Source organism: Cebus imitator, unplaced genomic scaffold, assembly GCF_001604975.1.
Source record: "Cebus imitator isolate Cc_AM_T3 unplaced genomic scaffold, Cebus_imitator-1.0 Scaffold39, whole genome shotgun sequence".
Taxonomy (NCBI): Eukaryota; Metazoa; Chordata; class Mammalia; order Primates; family Cebidae; genus Cebus; species Cebus imitator.
The window spans coordinates 4,982,797-4,992,675 of NW_016107354.1; the positions used below are offsets into that span (position 1 = coordinate 4,982,797).

At 48.9% G+C, this 9,879-nt stretch overlaps 1 protein-coding gene across 1 annotated transcript in view; it reads left to right on the plus strand.

Moving 5' to 3' along the window:
* The first annotated feature begins 7,844 nt into the window (after positions 1-7,844).
* Positions 7,845-9,879, plus strand: part of INSC (INSC spindle orientation adaptor protein) — a 128,024-nt gene continuing 125,989 nt past the window's right edge. The window contains exon 1 of the mRNA XM_017525797.2: positions 7,845-8,146. The gene's annotated coding sequence lies outside the window, so the exon portion shown is untranslated. The remainder of the gene's footprint in view (positions 8,147-9,879) is intronic.

Sequence of the window (9,879 nt, forward strand, 5' to 3'; positions counted from 1 at the left end):
GCAGAAACTCTAAACAGGAGTCCAGGTTTGCAATGACAGCATGGAGCATGGTGGTGGTAGTGAAGATAAGAAATGGTGGCGGGATTAGGGAGGAGACTGGAGGCAGAGCAGAGGACTGGCAGAACAGTTGGACAGGGAGGGAGATAGTGGGGGTAAAGAGGAAGCAAAGGCAGCTCAGGTTTTTTGATCAGCTTGGCATAGGCTGGTGCCACTTAACGACTTGCCTTGATGAGAACTCACAAGCAGTCCCAGAGCTGCTGCACTCTCCAGGTGGGGCAAGTTGTTTCCTTGCCAGGCTCTACAGCTTCATAATGGCTCCCAGGTGCCCCCACAGGTCACTTCTATCTGCAGGCCCTGTTCTCTCTGGGATCAGCCCTTGCCCCACAGTAACTTTGTGACTCAGATCAGAGTCACCAAGTTCTGACTTGTACACATTGCTTTCACTGGCTTCATTTCAAATGTATGTTTTCCAAGCCCCAGCTGGGCTCCTTTTGTCATATCTAATCCGATCCTTTTTTTTCCATACTTCCCATGGGAGCTGGTGTGTCCTGTCCCTGACTTTTCAAGGCTCCACCCCCACTTATACCCCTTTCTTCTTCACAAGTCACCGAGTCTCCCTCCCAGTCTAGGAAAAGGCCTTCTCACGTCTCCTGCCCCATCCTGCCCTTCTCAGCAGCAGGTGCACTTCCTTCTGTCCCAGATGAACCTCTGCATCTGTATTGAAACTCGAGGGGCTGCCGGGCATGGTGACTCATGCCTGTAATCCCAGCAATTTGGGAGGCTCAGTGGGAGGATTGCTTGAGCCCAGGAGCTCAAGACCAGGCCTGGCTAACATGGTGAATCCCTGTCTCTACTAAAAATGCAAAAAATTAGCCTGGTGTGGTGGCGCATGCCTGTAGTCCCAGCTACTCAGGAGGCAGAGGTGGGAGGATCAGCTGATCTCAGGAAGTTGAGCCTGCAGAGCTGGTATCATGCTACTTCACTCCAGCCTGGGTGATGGAAGTGAGACCCTGTCTTAGAAAGAAAAAAAAAAAGAATGAAAAGAAAAAAATAAACCAGAGGAGCCTGGAGTCAGGCAGACCTGGGTTTGAATCTCTGATCTTCCGTGAACTGGCTATCTGATCTTGGGAGAGCTGTTTAACCTCTCTCAGCCTGCTTCCTTTCCTCTAAGTGGGGCCAGTAATAACTGCATATTATTAGATTGTTATGAGACATATACAAGATGAAACATGGAAAGTACTTAGTACAAGCAGGCCTGTTATACAGAAAGAACTCAATACATGGAGATGTAGTCACTGTTATTATAATTTTGTCCCTCTCCCTGATACCTCACTTCTTCAATTATCTTCAAATCCATCTTTCTCTCTGAAGGAAGCACAGAAAATGAAAGAAACACTGGACTCTGAGCTGGTGAGGTCAAAATGGCTTTCGGAGCCAGGCCCTTGGCCGTCTTCCTTCCAGAAGGACATGAGAAGCTGTCCCAGGCAAGACAGAACAAGCCCCTGGGAATCTAAAGAGCCAGGGAGGGTCTAATGGGAGTCACCTCCTCAGTTAGGCACCAAGGCAGTGACAGAAGTAGCATTTCCTGGCATGTCTTTGCTGAGGTTGTCCTGCTGTTTTTGGAAAGGTATTGCTTTTCAGGCTTCAGAAAGAGGACTCTATTTTAGTTTAGGATGCATAGCCACTGCTTAGTCTCTTGGGAGCAGAGGGTTAAGGAGCATGGGTTTAAGGAAGCTGGGCAGGAAGTGGTGTGACTGGCCCCACACACCCCATGCTGGTCTTACACCCTGATGGCCTTTCCTCCCTGACCTGAACAGCCTTTGGTTCATTGTTAGGTAGGCAAAGCAATGGCCCCTCCCGCTGGAGCAATTCTCCTCAAATTTAGCAGACATCGGAATCTCCTGGGAGACTTGTTCAAACGCAGCTTGTTAGACAGTAGTGAGATTTTCTGATTCAGTCACTGTGTGGTGAGACCTGAGAATCTGCATGTTGTTACAAGATCCCAGGTTTTGTCAAGATTGCTGGTCTAGGACCACTCTTTGAAAACCACCATCCTAGAGGGTTGCATATTTGCACCATCATTTGTCCTTTGGCATCCCATCTGAAGGCAGGGCATGATGTAGGGGAAAAACAAAGGGACAGGAATCTTGGGTTCTTATTTTCACTAGTTTGCTCTGTGGCTGTATTTCTGAAGATGGTTCTGATTGTAAGAAAATATAGCTTGTTACTCTAAGACATGGACTTTTGGAAGGATAGTAGGGAATCTCTGAATTCAAGGAACAGATGATAGTTAAGGTTTGGAGGGGCAGGGCAGCCTTGGAATTTATGTTCTGCTGTCCAGGGCACCCCAGTCAGATAGTTCAAATTCTAAATTCTGATGAGAATTAATCTGTTTGGCTCACAAGGGACAGGACTTTCCCACCCTCCCCCACTTAGCCAGTAAGCTTCAACAGGTATTTGGTGGAGCAGACATACACAGGACAAGCTCAGGTAAACAGGCAGGGCTGCTCCTTAGCACCCACCAACTTGAACTGAGCAGCCGACTACAGAGACCATGACTGTGAATCTTCTCCAGACAAGGCCTCAGTTTTCTTATGTGTACTATAAGGGGTTTGGGTTAGAACTTCATCACTAGATTAGTGTTTCTCAAAGTTGGCCTGCATCATAATCACTTGGGATACTAGGAAATAGAGACCAACAATGTCCCATAGTGTGTTGATAAGTGATCAACAATAGACTTTACAAAACAAAACAAAACAAAACAAAACACCCTAATTTATAGTGTTTGCTCTATTTCTGTTGTGTAAATAAATACTCCTACCTTGGCCAAGTTCAAGCTAACAATGTGAGGTAACTGAACTTCACTTTGGGGAAGACAGGTGCATGTTGGCTCCAACACACCACCCATCTACTGACTCAGAATCACTGAGGGACGCCTTGGATTCTGCATTTTTCTTCATTTCTGGTGATTCTAGTGGATCATAAAATTTCAGAACCCTTGCATCCAGAGATCTCTGCGGGCCTTCCTGTCCCTTCTGTCTCTCCATTCCAATTATATTACAGGTTCTCACACTGGCTCTTGAGAGTTGAGGAACATTTTCCTTCTTGACAGAATTGCAGAGCAAGGGTTGGAGAGATAGATGGGCCATTGCCCAAGTGAGTTAATGATGCATCTGCACCAGCCTGTCTGGTCCTATCTCCTTGTCCTCTGTGAAGGCCCTATCTCTCCATCATCTCATGTGCACGTCTCAGAGGGATACTGGAGGTTGCAGCTGTGGGTACTGGGACCCGTGCCTATTGCTCATCGTAAGAGTTGGAAATGGCATTTCAGCTGCTATCATTATAACCTTTTGATCTCTTATCTCCATCCCTGGAACTGAGAGCCTGCTGGTCATTGCTATTTTTGTGCAGGTCCCTCATCTTGATAACCTTCTCTGTGCAGGTAGAGGACAGGGTGGAGGATGCCATTTTTTGTCTTGAGGTGTGCTGGGGCAGAGAGAGCCACGACAGAGCCCATGAAAGACCCACCAACAGATGGCAGGGGTGACATGGAAGTTGGGAAGAGGAAGGTTAAGCAAGGAAATGAACAAACTGCTGAAAAGGTTAAAACATTGCAAAGTCCTTTTTTTAAAAAAAAAAATTTTAGAGACAGAGTCCCACTCTGTTGCCAAGGCTGGAGTGCAGTGGTGTGATAATAGCTCTGTAACCTTGAGCTTCTGGACTCAGGCAGTCTTCCTATCCTCCTGCCTCAGCCTCCTGAGTAGCTGGGACTACAGGTGCACACCACTTTTTCTGGCTAATTTTTAATTTTTTTTTGCAAAGATGAGGTCTAGCTTTGTTGTTTAGGCTGGTATTGAACTTTTAGCTTTCACTTATTCTCCCACCTCAGTCTCCCAAAATGGTACTGGGATTACAGGTGTCAGCTACTGCACCTGGCCCAGGATTGTACATTCTTTCTTTAAGGAGATTTCAGAAGAAACCATTTATACTCTGAAGTTAGGGTGGAAATTTAGTTTTGAACTGGAATGATCCTTGACTTTCTCTTATTCCAGAGAGTGGTGGTTTTTAAAGTATGATCTCCAGATCAGTAGTATCAATATCACCTGGGAACTTTTTAGAAATACAAATTCTTCAGCTCAGAATATCTCCCCCTCTTAGAGCTACTGCCTGAATCACCATGATTCCTTACCCATTTGTAGAGATTAAGCACGCCTCTCTCAAAAAACTCTTTTCCGATGCTGAGGCCCCACGGAGCTGCCATGCTGAGCTATTTTCTCTGACCACAGGGTGGAAGAGCTTGTGACAACAGAAACAATTGGAGAATTCTGGGTTGGGGATGGGGAAACCACAAGAGACAACAGAGGGTATAACAGGCCTCCTTAGGAACATTCTATTGTGGCTGCTTAGAAGGAGGCCTGAGGCCAATACACCTTCTGCTCCTTGGAGATATTTAGCATAGCACGGAAATTTCAAGCAGTGGATAAGCTCCTGGTGGACTAAACTTTTCTGATCTCTCCTGCATGTCTGTCATCTCAACTATCTGAACTCAGGACTTCACTGCCTCTCCCACAAGAAACAGGACTTTTCTGCCACCCCCAACTTGGCCAATAAACCACAACAGGTATGTGGTGGAACAGACACAGGAGAAGGCGGAGTGGCCCGGCCCCAACCCCTCTCTCTTCTCATTCCACCAGGGTTTTGCCATCTTCCTACAGTATAACTTTAACTCCCTCTGGCAACACATGTTCTACTCTACTTGATGCTTGGGCTCCTGTGCCAGGCCTTGTTCCAAGGGCCCTGTTTAGACTCATCTGGGCCTGAAGGACAAAATCCAAGTATTGGAGGCTGGTGAGTGCTCAGAGCCTCTGAGGTGCTCCCTCCTTGGAGGTGTGATCCCTTCAGAAGAGTGTAGCTGAGGCTTCTTTCAGTGACCATCTAGGGTATACTGGGGAAACAATTTGGAGCTGAGGATGGGGGTTGACTATGAACCTGGCAGACTGGAGTGTAAAACTGAAATCTTTCCTCCATTTAAGTCTGAACTTGTCCTTCCTAAAGTGATGTGTGAAGCTGCTGGATCTGGGATAGGCCATTTGGACAGGAGAAGAACATGGAGTCAGGCTGGAGGGCACCTTTGCCTGAAATAGCTCTGGACTAGTCCTGAGGATAATTGTGGGTGAATCTCTGAGCATGCGCATGTGTCTCTACCTGTGTGTCTCTCTGTGCAACCATAAGGGTTCCCATGTGTATCTGTGTAGAGTTTCCATCTCACCAGCTGTGAGGCCACAGACAGGTAATTTAAGCCACCCAGCCTCCATTTTCTGTGTCTGTATTACGGGGCTAATAATAATTTTTATAAAGGGTTACTAAGGCAGCAAAATGAAACAATGCACATAAACTTCTTAGCACAGTTCCTGGTACTTATACGTTGGGCTATTATTACCAATGCCTTGGATAAGTTACTTAACCTCCCTGGGCCTCAGTTTCTTCACGTGTAAAATGGGGACAGTTCTCAGAACCTAGAACTGTTCTAAGAATTAGAGCAATTGATAACCTATAAAGTTATCACATATGCAATAAATGTTAGTGATTAGAATGTGTATTATCTTTGTGTACGGATGTGTCTGGATGAGAATATCTGAGTTTGTGAATGTCTTTGAGCATGTCTTGCTGCTTGTGTGTGTAAATACACATGTATATATGTGTTTAAGTGTTTTTATATGGCCAGACAGGCCCAGTCTCTCTTGTGGAGTTTGCTGTTGGCCCAAGCCTGGACTCCCTGAGCCAGCTAGGGCCGGCGCCGGGGATGGAATTTCCATTAAGAATTAAGCAGCACAGCACAGCATTGAGAAGCCAGGCAGGCAGAGGGGAGGTGGTCGACGGGGTGGAAGCTTCAACTCTGAGCTCCCTTGGGCGGCCTCAGGGCTGAACTGCCTTGGACAAGCTTTGCCTTGAGTCACAGGCCTTCTCAGGGCCATGGCCCAGAAGGATGGGCAAGGGGAGAGAAGCTGTTCACAGGGGCCTCTGTAAGGAGACTTGGAGTTGCTGTAGCCAAGACTAGAGCCATGAGGCGGCCCCCCGGGAATGGAGAGTCGGCCAGCAAAAGTCCAGGTGGCTGGGGTCTATGGGGAGTCCAGGAGTCCAGGAGGCTGTGCCGTGCTGTACGTATCTGGGAAGGTGGGTATATGGGGTGTGTGTGTGTGTGTGTATTGGGAAGTGGAGGGTGGGGGGCATTTACGTGCAGTGTCTCTAGGGAACATCTAACAAACCAAGTCTATTCCTCTCTTACCTTAAAACCTAGACACAGAGTTTAGACCTGGAAATAAAAGACCTTTGAGGCTTTTTTGCTAACATCGATCTGTTTATGATCTAACCCTCATTCTATTTCTAGCGTATAATAAAATATCTAAGTTTTCAAGGTGTTTTATATCCTTAATCTCACTTCATACTTTCAATAACCTCATGAGCTGGGCAGAATTACTATGTTCCTCAAGGTACATATGGGAAAACTGATGCTCAGAGACATTAAGTGATTTGTCCAAGGACTCATCACTGGAAAGTAGTAGAGGCAGGATGCAAAACCAGGTTTCTTTGAGGAAGAAGTAGAGACTATTCTTATCATGCCACCTGCCCTACCAGAAACAGACTCAAGAGAAGATTCTGCAAACTCTGCCTGTTTGAGTAAGACTGTGCTTCTAGTGGTAATGCCCAGCCAGGTGGCACCAAGCCCTGTCCCCAGCCTTAGCATTTGTTGAGACAGGAACTAAGGCCCCTCTCAGGGAACTTGGGGAGTAGAATCAGGCTGTTCTGGATGACTAGTGGATAGAGGTGAAGCTGGTTTGTCTGAGAGGAATGACTTGGCCACCTACTGAGCCCTGGGCCCCCAGAGACCTGAGGAGAAGACTTAATGTCAGAGAGCTAGTGTGTGTTCGAGGCCAGGGAACAGCAGGCAGCTTCAGCCAGAGCCTGAACAAAGAAATAGAGATTATCGGCATCAAGGATGAGAAGGCTGCAGTGGGACCTTGGTGTGGTCATTGTGTCATGGGGATGGAGTTGAGCTTCTTCTCCCTGGATACATATTGTGAGCAAATTGACATAGTTTGCATGTGAGAGATTTAGGTTAGATGTCAAGGAGAACTTTCTGCCAATAAGAGTGTTCAAGTTTTGGGGCAGGACTCAGGGAGACCAGGGGCCACCTTTGCTTGAGGACCTCCAAGAATAGGTTGAGATTCTCTAACCTGTGGGGTACTCATACCAAGACACGGTGGTGGTGGTGGGAGGGGGGTTGTATGAAATAACCTGGAACTTTTACTCCAGGTCAATAATGCCACATTGCTGAGCTTTTGGGTGGGAATCAAGTTCCTCTAGATTTAGCCATTTGACAGAGTCCAGGATGGTGTGTGTGGGTGGGGGCTGGGATCCGAACTAATGTGCCGAAGTTAGAAGGAGTTTCTGCAACAACCCCTGGTCATTTTTGGCAGGTCCAGGATATAGAGGGTGACTTAGATGTGTGTGACCAAGGTTCCAGAGGGAGGCACCTGTGGTGAATAAACCGCTTCATTCTAGGCGTTTGGGGCCGTTCAAAACTGGGCGGCTTCCTCCTTCCAAGCAAGTGAACTGCACCCAAATCCCTCCTTGTCTTGTTTCAGCTCCAAGAGAAACGATCGCGGCACATTCCCTTCCCCTCTCCAGATGTTGGCATGCAGGGTACCTTGTGGGCGCCCCCGCCTGGACGGCTCCAAGGCTCCCGGGCGATAACCCTGGTGCCTGCAGCCCGGCCTGGGGGAACCCAGCCTCTAATTAGGCCTGACCGCATCCGCATTTCAGCGCACCCGCAGATGGGAGGGAACGCCTTGTTTCTCCCGCCAGGGGCACCGAAATAGCCTCGCGATCCCGCGGCAACTGCAGGCAGCCGTGGCTGACGCGGGACAGAGCCTTGGCAGGGAGAGCGCTGTTGTGGAAGGAAGGTCCTTGGGAGGCTGTGGCCGCCTCGGAGGGGCGGGCGGGGATGAGCGGGGCGGGGGCGGAGGCCAGGGGCGGCCCCTCGGGCTGGGCCTGCGGAGCGGCCACTTTGCGCGCGGCCTCTGGAGCTCCCGCTGCGTCCCGCCACCGCTGGCCGCTCGCACCAGCCGCCTATCTCGCACACTAAGTAAGTAGACAGGTCCCCTGGCTGGACTCAGGGGCCGGTGCTGCCTCTGCCAGCCTAGTTGGGAACAGTGCAAGTTTGTGACTAATTGGATAGTAGGAGTAAGTGTGTCAGTGTGAGTGCTTGTGAAGGGGAACTTGTGCCAGTGTGAGGGAGTGTGTCTGGGTGCGATGTCCACATGTGGCATTTTCTAGCATGTGTCCCAGTGAGTGTGGGTGAAAGAGAATGTCAGAGTGTGTGTGGTGGCCTGGAGTGGGCCACAGGTGTCTGTCTGTGTGGCACCTGCTGCCCTGGGTGGACTGTGTCTGTTCCTGTGGAAAGGCCTGTGTGTATGTGGCAGGAAGGCCTCCAGGTGGGCTGAGCCAGGCCATATGTAGATGAGTGGATGTGCCAGAGCCAACCCAGGAAAGCAGAAGCTGGGGCTAGGAAGTGTTATACGAACTCAGGCTTTCTAGGGTGACCTGACTTGTCCCGAGCTGGGGTGTCTTCTCTGTGGGTCATTCAGCTTTGGTTTCACAGGGCTTGGAGCAGGACAGAAGCTCAGAGCCCTCACGCAACACTGGAGTGAATGTGGCTCTGACTGACCCCATCTGGCTAGACCAGGGTCAGGGATATAGCTTGGGGACCCCACTCTCAAACCAGGAGAAGAGGCAGGAGGCCAGGGGATGAGGAGACCACATAGCCATGGCCACCCACAAACACTCGCAGTGCGCTCACCCTCACATGCTCAGTGAACACACATCCCTGTTCACGCGCACCAATCTTGCACACACTCTTCTCAGGATTGCCATGCAACCATTCACACACTTTTGACATGTATACCTGCAGACAACGACATGTATGCAACATGCACCCACTTTGCACAATGCATATGCACAAACGGATCCCTGGCTTGGCCCCACCCTCAGCCACTAGCCTCCCCCAACCCCTTTTGCTCATTTTAGCCTGTATATGGTACCTCTGACAATGGGTCCAAAAAACTGGCCTCAGCAGGGAATATTTTAAATCAGGGACTTTGGCTGGGGGGGTCAGGGCAGATGGTGATAAGGTGTCTTTGAGGGGTCCCGTTTAATCTGAAATTGAGTCTGCCCATGGAGCTCAGCCAGAGAGCATCTTCGCCCTTAGAAGCAGTATTTGCCCTTTTAGAAGTGAAAACTTCCAAACATTTCCTTTGGAAGGCAAGCCAGTTCAGGCTGGGATTTGAGATGGAGCAGAGCTCAGCACCTGTAATTTCCTCCATGCTGTAGTTTATACTCTGGATTACCCCTGCTGCAGAGAAGTGGTGACCTTTCTGGGCTGGGGCCCAAGGCAAGAAGCCCAGAGCAGGAAGGACAGTGAATTGAGCTGGGCTGATTCCTTCTCTTCTTTGGTTTCATTCAACTCTACTTTAAGTCTCCCTCCCACTGGCTGGTGGAGGGATGGTCTTTGCTCTACTCCTATTCTTTCTTCCAGTGGTTATCTCTTTTCTGGACAGAATCTTCTCTATGACCTCCTCCCTCTGGTGACCACTGGGCACACACTAAACAGTAGTTAGAAGAGTAGGTGCCAAAATACCAGCTGAGTGGTGGTATTATTCTTCTTAGTAGAGCTTCTAGACCTGTCCCAACCTGGCTATTTTCTTCTGGATACTTCAGTGAGGTACTCAGACTATATGTGCTCCTTCAGTTGGGAAGTTAGAAAGATGGTACTAAGTTTCTTCTTTCTTTTCTTTTTTCTTTCTTTCTTTTTTTTTTTTT